Source organism: Chenopodium quinoa, unplaced genomic scaffold (genome assembly GCF_001683475.1).
Source record: "Chenopodium quinoa cultivar QQ74 unplaced genomic scaffold, ASM168347v1, whole genome shotgun sequence".
In the NCBI taxonomy this organism is placed as follows: Eukaryota; Viridiplantae; Streptophyta; class Magnoliopsida; order Caryophyllales; family Amaranthaceae; genus Chenopodium; species Chenopodium quinoa.
Window position 1 is genome coordinate 2,698,350 of NW_018743691.1, and position 8,203 is coordinate 2,706,552.

An 8,203-nucleotide genomic window follows, 5' to 3' on the forward strand; every position below is an offset into this window, starting at 1 on the left:
AGTTTCGAAAGCTCTTAGATGGAAGTAAGGGTTATCTGTTGCCTTGAATTTAGGGATGTCAGTGGCGTTGAACTTATGCGATAGAAGTTCCTTGTCCAGCGAGACCCCTTGTGAACTCATGCCTTGAAATTTATAGTCACTAGATAGCTTTCTCAAACTTTCTTGCATGAGGTTCATTTGTTGTTGCTTCACAGGGTCATCAATTTTGAGGGTTAAAGCCTTTAACACCTCAGTCACGTCATTCAATTGATTCCTAAGTTCATTGACCTCTTCTTGAGTTGCCATTATCTTTTTAGCCTTCCTCTTTTAACAATTCGGTTTATCCAAAAGTAAGACTTGAATAAAGAGGTTATCCTTGATTAATCGCCTTTCTCTCCTCGACCAAGTACTGTGGAAAGGGAAATTAGGGATATTCATTGTTAATTATTTGACGCAACTCTATTCAACATGCATATATAGAAGAAGGTAGGAAGAATGAAGGTTGTGATATGGAGAAAGCATGTAGAGAATGGAAAGATGATGTAGATGAAGAGATATGAAAAAATTAGGAATAGAATGTACCCCCAACTCAAATGACGGGAAAAAAAAAAACCGACTCATGCATGAACCTAAGACATAGTCATGGTGTGAAAAGTGAAGGAGTTATGTCTTCGTCGTGTGCAATTACTAGATATATAATTGGATCAAATTATGGAGATAATTAAGTTCGTACATTTGGGTCGTCATTTTGCAATAGCTAGAGGTACTAACGATCTTTGGACTAGTAAAATAGCCCAAATCCCAATTGGACGGATCCTATAAGGTCACACAAAGGGGCTAGATCGAGCATTAGAGGACTAGGCCCATCATGGGCCTCATCACTCTAGGTGGCCGGCCATATGGGGATTATATGAGAGTTTTGGGCTTCGTGCCCTAGTCTAATTATAATGAGATTATAAATAGACTAGGTGCCTAGGTTTGCACGCAAGGAAGCAATTAATTGATCAGTGTGATCAACCCGAATTAGCAAACACGAAACCCAACCCCTCTCATAGTCCTCTCTCTCACACAGCTCTCTCCTCCTCCTAGGCGTCGGTGGTGTGTCGCGGTGGTGGTGGTTCGTGCAGTGGTCGGTTATCCGTAAAGGTGGTGATCGCGGTTCTCCTCAATCACTCGACCAATCTAGTATTGGTGGACGGCTCGTTCGAATCTCGTGGACTAAGTAGAGGAGCAACGCTTGGGGTTCTATTCTCTCCCTGATTTGCCTGTCGAATAGCTTCGTGGAATTCACGCGTCAAAGGTATGATTATGTGTCTTGTGTGTTATGCATGTGATTCTTGGGATTGGTACTTGATTGAATATGATTCATGTTTTTCTGCTGCGTAGTACCTATAAACTCCTACAGTGGTATCAGTTAACCTCTTGCATGAACGCGCTAGATCATAATAATACGATTATTTGATGTCCACGTTAATTTTATAATCAATTAAGAGGGAGAAATTAATCTAATTATGGTTCAATTATTATATTTAATGTGATTAAACTTTTGAAATCGATTAAATGTGATTTAATTATGCTCAAAATAGCCATGAAGAGACCGAATTTTAGCCCTAAATTGTTCGAAAATTTCGAACACCCTAACCCTATTTTTCGAATTTTTTGAAATTTATAGCCCTAAAATATGATTTTTGTGCTTAATTTTGATTTAATTCGATTTATTTTATGGTTCATAATTTTAATCGGATTGATTTATGCATAAAAATGTTTTATGTATGATGATCAATTTAATTTTAAAAGTTAGAATTAAATTGGGATTAATTTTATGAAGAACCATAATTTTAAAGTTAAATGTGATTTAATTTTAATCTTATGGAGTGATTTAATTTAATTATGATAAGTGTTATTTTAATTAAATTAAAACATCAAAAAAAAATTATTGTTTTAAGTGGCCGGAAACCGCGGCTGGGTGGCGCAGCCACGGCGGCTGCCGAACAGGTGGTGGTCCAAGAGGGAGGGAAGGGGAGGGCGGAGGTCGGGGTGGCTGTGGGTAGCAGCGTGCAAGTGTTGCACGGCTGCTGCCACGGCTGCCAGAGCAGCTGCCCGCTGCTGCCTTGCGGCAGTGGCTGCTGTTATGGCAGCCAGCCACCGTGGCTAGCTTCGGCTAGCCAACCACGGTGGCCGGCGGTGGTGGCTTGCGGTATTTTCAAAAAAAAAAATTATCTTATTTTAAAATTATTTCAAGATAATTATGAATTATTTTGGGATAAAATCAGTTTTATTTTGGATAAGATAAAATATTTTGAAAATATGATCTTTTATTTTAAAAGATAAAATTGGTTTTATTTGGATAAAATCTTTTATTTTAGGATAAAATCAAATATTCAAAAGTTGTTATATTTGATATTATCCATATTTAAAGTTGTTAAATTGGTAATTATCCTAATTAAAGTGGTTAATTTTGGATAAGATTGACTAGGATATTCTGAGCATATTCCAAAAGGATAATAATTGATTTAAATAATGTGATTATCCCATAATTAGATTAGGATATAATTGATTTTAAAATTATTTGATTGGCTAGTAATTAGGATAGAATCTCCTAAATTTGTTAGGATAATCATGGAAGATTAAATATGATTTATCTTTCTAGATTAAAGTATGATTTGATTCTATCTCATGACTAAATTAAATATATGATATTTTATAAACAGTCATGAATAATATATGATATTATCTAATTATGATTAAAATATGAGATATTTTAGGAAATGCGTTGACTTTATTATGAACATTCGATGTTGTAGTTTAGACACACATGTTGAGTGATTTATTATATGTCACTTTTATAATATATGGTATTATGTTGCTATATATAGACTAGTGTGGCCCATAGATTCTTAAATACGATCTGCGCATCGTGAAGTATTTTTGTAATCTAAATACGGTCTGCGTACCGTTAAGTATTTTTGTAACTTTTATTTAAAGTAAATAGAATAGTTATTTAAATAGTGTTAGTCCAAAGAAGCCCATGAAGTGAAGGCCCAAAGGAGCAAGGTGGATAGAGATCCATGATGATTCAAGTGGGAGCTTTTTCATTTCTAGTTTTCTTAGGACTAAGGGGCCATACTATGTCATGATTTATTGCATTAGTAGATTATGCATGTTAGATTTTATTTATGTTGATTGATGATGCGCTAGAGTTCACTAAATAATCACAACATAATAAATCTAGGTCCCAGTAATATTGAGATTGTTTTTCCAATTAAAAACCCGATGAAACCTTTAATATTTATGATGGGTCATGCCAAAGCTGGGTGTCATATTATATCTTAGGGGAGTGGGGGTAAAACAAATTTTACACTTTTAATTGATTATGCTCAACAAGGTTACCTAAAGAGTTTAGAACCTTGAAGCAAAGGGAAATAATTAAACATGTGATGATTAATTATTCAACCAAGAGTTACAAGAGTTGTAATCAGTAAAGAGTTTACTCACTTTGAAAATGTAATGGTTGATGGTAGGGCCAAAGTCCGGTCAATTATTGCACAAATAAAGGATCTTGGAATCACTTAAAATTCAATTGGGATCAATTAATTATTGAACAAAGTGTTTTAAAGTTACCAAATGAATGCGTTTATGGTACTTTAATTTTAAATTAAACATAATTATTAAACTTTGCCTTATTTTGACATAGATGGGTAGCCGTAACCACAATGACAACAATGTTTACAACCTTCGACCATTCCTTGAGAAGGATAGGTTGACAGGGGAAAACTTTTCCACTTGGGAAAGAATGCTAAGACTTGTTCTTAAATCTGAGGGTAAAGAGGATATCACTGACACCCCATTGCCAGGACCTCTGCCAGAAAATCCAACTGCGACAGAGATCAAGAAGCACAAGGAAGCTCATGATAGAGCTATACCTATCACTTGCTTAATGATTGCTACCATGGAGCCTAATCTTCAAAAGCGTTTTGAGGACTAGGATGCCTACTCAATCATGCAAGAACTCAAAGCTTTGTTTAAGAAACAAGCTAGAGTTGAAAGGTATGAGCTCCATCGTGATATTCTGGATTGTAGGATGGAGAAGGGAGCCACAGTTCATGATCATGTTTTCAAAATGATCGGCCTAATTCAAAGTATAGAGAAATTGGGGCACCCATATAGTGATGATTTGGCAACAGATATCATTCTCCATTCACTACCAGAAAGTTTCAACCAGTTTATCATGAATTTTAACATGACTGCCACTGCAAAGACTATGAATCAATTGCATGCAATGCTGGTTAGTGCTGAGAAACAAATCCCTAAGGAACCTAAGAAGGAAGTTCTTATGATTCAAAAGGGAAAGGGGTTCAAGAAGAAGGGGCAAAAGGCTAGTGCTAAGAGCAAGGGAAAGCAAGTTGCCAAGGCTCTTGAAAAGCCTAAGACGACTCCAAAGCCCAAGGCTGCAAGTGAAAGTGAATGCTTTTACTGCAAGAAGAAGGGGCATTGGAAGCGAAATTGCCAGAAATACCATGACTTCCTCAAGAAGAATGGAGCATCAACCTCAAATATAATGTTATAAACATTTTAACTTTCACTTAGGTATGAGATACCAAGTTGCAGTGCTTAACATAGTGATGTTGCGCAGGAACTGCAAATAAGTGAAGCTAGCAAGGAAATGGAGCTTGAAGGTGCACTAGAAGTATTTGAGTGGCCAGAGATAGCTTCATAGTTTTAAATTTTGATTAGTTTATCATGATTTTAGAACAATTTCCAGTTTTGATGAGACAATATTTCGGTTTTCTTGTTTTGAATACTGAATTTGGTTTACTTGGCTTGGACAAGTGTTGATCCATGACCAAGGTAATAAATTGTTTTCATTTTGCTAGATATGAGTTAATTTTGTTTTATGACATTGATATAAGTAGATCACAAAATAAGATTTAGATGATTCAAAATACAGTTACTTATAACAAATAAGGTTAGGTCACACTAACCATTTGCACATCCTAAGTAATGGATGGACTCTTATTCTTATATGATTATGAATCACTTGAGAATTAGAAGTCATGCTTGATAAGTTAGGATGACCAATTTGCCTTTTAGTAGAAAGGGTAAAAGAAGTTAAAATGACCTTTTGAGACTCATACATATGATGTATATGAATCAATAAGTTCAAAACTAGCAAAGGGATTTAACTATTTCATATCTTTTACTAACGATTTAAGTAAATATATCGATAATTACTTAATGAAGTAAAGCTTGGAAACATTGAAATGTTCAAAATTCCAAAAATGAAATGCAAAATCAGTTTGAGATTAACAATTTAACACCACAATATGATTGTTGTGATAAATATTAACTCAAAAGGAATGATCATCTAAAGGGAATTGTTGAATTAATTCACAATCCAAAAACATTACAATTCAATTGTATGTTTATGAAGAAGGAATCAAACTTTGCTTGCCATTGTTCGATCCAAGATTTAATGATTTACAAATATCACTTTGAGGATATACATTACAACAACAATTGCGAATATACTAAACAGGAAACTTAACCAAAGCATTAGAAAAGATGTCATAAGAGTTATGATTTGGAAATGTTCCAAAAGTTATCTTTTCTAAACAGGATTGAGGGATATGAAATCAATGCAAAATGTTTACAAAGATAACATAATACACCCTAAATCAGAAAAATAGTTCTTCATGGGTTTTCTCATGGAAACTAAGAGGTATTATTCCTACAATCGCGTAGAAACAAAGTGTTTGTTGCTCGCGATAGTGTCTTTATAGAAAGAATGTCTTTCTACAAAGCCAAGCGGGAGTAAAGTTAGATCTTGATGAGATTCAAGACGAGCAACAAATGGATGTGGATAACACTACATCAGAGACGAAGGCATATGAAATCAGCTAATTTGATAAACCATGTGTCGAAGCAAGCTAATTCCACTAGTGAGGCTTCTATCGTCCCACTAGAATGAAAGGCTTCAAAAGTTGAAGAGAATAATTCTATTGTCGCTCATACCTATCGTAGGTGACTTGGGATCAAAACAAACAGTTTGTTGAAATTCTGAGAAAAGATGAATTCTAAAATTTTCTTATTAGAACGGTCAGAATCCATGGCCTACAATCAAGCTTTGGATAAGTGCCAACTCAGGAAATGGCTTAAAACCATGAAATCCAGTATGGACTCCATGTTTGTAAAAATGTGTTAGTCCATAATAGTCTTACAAATAGGGTCAAACCTATTAGTTGGGTAAGCCTATTCGGATTATTCTAGTTACGGAGATCAAAAATCACCTTCATGAAATGTTCTTGATGTGTATATGATACATCCTAAGAGTTTTGACCTCCATAAATTCCTAGAAAGTTTTGCAAACTTCAGAAATTCATTTATGGATTGAAGTAAGCATTAAGGAGTTGGAACATTCGTTTTGATTAGGCAATCAAACAGTTTGATTTCCTTAGTAGAACGAAAGATTTTGTGTAGAGACAAGAAGTTTAGTGGGAGCAATTGGTCTTTTAGTCTAGTATGTAGTTGACATACAGTTCATATGAAATGATATATCAATGCTTGAATAATTCAAGCAGTGGTTAGAAAGATTGTTTCAATATGATAGACTTAGGAGATGTTGAATACATATTGGGAATTAAGATCCATGAAGTGAATCTTGAAGAATGATTGGAATGAATCGAGAGACTTATGTTGATAAGGATCTTGACAAGTTCATGAAGCAAGACTCAAAGGTAGGATATCTTCCCATGTTTCATGGTAATACACTCAGTAAGACTCAGTGCCTTCAAAAGCTAATAGAGTTGAGTTGTATGGATAATGTACCTTATGCTTCTGCAAAAGGATCCATTACATGTGCCATGAAATGTACAATGCAGGATGTTGCATATGACTTGTGCATGTGTAGCAAGTTTCAAGCAAAATCAAAATAAGCATATGGAGAATTACCAAGAACAGATCCTTGAGTACTTGAGAAGCACTAAAAGGAATTCTTCTAGCTATTATGTTAAATGGTAATTTAAGCAAGTTGTCAAAAGGTTACACGAATGCAAGTTTTCCAAACAGGCAAGATGATTCTAGATGGTGATCTAAATGCATATTTGTGTCTGGATGGAAAAGGACAGTGAGCTTGAAGAGTTCAAAGCAGAGCACTGTTGCATACTCAATGTCAGAATATATGTATTAAACTATAGTCAGATAATTACAGAGGAGGTTTGGATCAAAATGTCATGTGACTATCAGGTCACCTTTGCCCAAGAACAAAGGGGCCAGAGTCACATCACAAATCCAAACAAAAGGATATGAGATATCACCTCAATTGTGAGATCATTGACCAGCGGAAGGTCGAGTTCTGCAAAGTTTTATTATGAGTGAGAAATCACTAAACCCCTTCCATGGACTTAGGTATGAGGGTCATATTAAAGTCTTAGGATTGAAGCAAGTTATATAATTTAAGTTGTATATGTTTTGAGAAAACATATTACATGAGAAATGCATCAATTTGCAGAATTATGTTTAAAATAGAAATTATTATTTCTCTTATTTAATTATGGTTTTGGAAATTAAATAAAATGTCCAAAATAATTATGAATTGATGGGCTCATCAGGTTGATGACCTGGTGAATTGAAACCCCACAGGTGAACAAAATTCATATATTATTTAAAGTTCCTAGTTTGAGATCATTAAAGTGGACATAAGTGATTTCAATAAATGAACTAGCATGTAATATTGATTGGATAGCGCAGTTTCATGGGCTAAAGGGGCATAGTGATGCTCGGTCAATCACTTGGATATGCATGAATGATGCATGATCGAACTATTGACCTACTTTGAAGTTCAAGTATAGAGCTTCTGCATATATTAGTGGATTCCTTTGACATGAGTGAAACATTGATTTCATTCAATGGATGTTGTGACTGTGGTACACTCAAACGTCTAGCCGTAACTGGAGATTATAAAGGGTGTTTCCCGGTTATTTCAGAAGTTGAGTGGGAGTCATGTTACCACAAGATTGTATAGAGTCTACCTATTAAATTAGGAAATGTGTCATGGCCGCTTGAAGAGGGAGAATTCAGAAAATACGTGGCCGCGTTCAAATGCATTACACAAGTAATCATTTGGTTTTGTAATTCTAACTCAGATTTCAAGAAACGATTTGTAGATTAATATGATATCGACATGTGATGCAATCATATTATCAAATCGACACATATATTGACTTAA